Genomic DNA, 1,355 nt, shown 5'->3' with positions numbered 1-1,355 from the left:
CACACACACACACACACACACACACACACACACACACACACACACACACACACACCCACGCACACACACACCCACGCACACACACACGTGAGAGGCGAGGGGATTACTCACTTCCTCACAAAACTTCACATTTCCAAAATATTTAAATTCAAACACGTGATATCCATAAGACTATTTATCTTTGAAAATATGTATACAGGTGATAGTAACAAATGCCGCGATTTGACATATTTGACCCCCTATTTACTCGAGAAGGAATTGTTGTCTCAACTTGAAATTTTTTTCTTGTTTTTATCTCACCATAACTTAACTTTTGGCACTATAATCAATCCGAATTTCGATTGCTAAAAAATGGGCACATTTTAAGGCTCATAAGCCATTTTTCTTTGAGATAGGCTTGCCACGCTCGTACTAGAAAGACTGTACAACAAAGACCTAAAATTTTTTAATTTTTTTTATTACATTCTTAAAAAAAATTCATAAAGTTAGGCTTATTTTTGTGCTCTAGAGTGGCTTTACCCCTTAAATATAAAAATTTAGTTTGCACACCTGTTTTTTACTTTAACGTTGCACAACCTTTTTTTTTACAAAATTCACATATGTATATTAGAATCGAAATATTTAGAAGCTGAATAATGACCTACTTTATACCCAATTATCAACAAGGTTGATAATGTATATTTGAAATCTTTTATTTAAAACACATTATTTGCAAAATAGTAGTATTTTGTATGAGTGTATTTTAAAAGAAGTGTATTTTTTTTATTCTATACTTCAGTGGAGCGTATGGAAGTATTATGTATGTTGTATTTAAAATAAAAAAGTTGAAAGTTTTTGTATTTTATAATTTAAATAATAAGACTAATTATTAATTTTATAGTAGGGGAGGCCGAGAGGCTAAATGTGGATTTACTCGAGCGTCGTGGGGACCTATTGGATTGTGAAGATTAGATGCTAAAAAGAAAAAAAGATTATATGATGTATGCCGTTTCAGTGGTGGGGGGAGCGTGTACAGGCTTTCAAAAATGTAAAAAAAAACAGTGACAATGAAATACTCGAGCGTGTCAGATATTAATAGTGTAAGCGACCCATGTGTTTCTGATAACGGATAAATATTAATCTGACGGTTTACGTGGTGGAGTTAGCTGTAGGAAGGGGTCAAAAAAGAGGGGAAAAAAAAAATTTCCTCGAGCGCGTCAGATTTTTGAAATGTACACTTTTCTACATGCAATTAACACACCATACCTTAATCTGACGCGCTCGAGTTTTCGAACGATCGATTTTTTTAATTTACTAATCCCCTGGACCCCCGGCTCTATATAGAGATTTAATATTTGGTGGGGGTACTTATTAGG

This window comes from Cyphomyrmex costatus, unplaced genomic scaffold (genome assembly GCF_001594065.2).
Source record: "Cyphomyrmex costatus isolate MS0001 unplaced genomic scaffold, Ccosl1.0 scaffold565, whole genome shotgun sequence".
Classification (NCBI taxonomy): Eukaryota; Metazoa; Arthropoda; class Insecta; order Hymenoptera; family Formicidae; genus Cyphomyrmex; species Cyphomyrmex costatus.
This window is presented reverse-complemented; position numbering follows the sequence as displayed.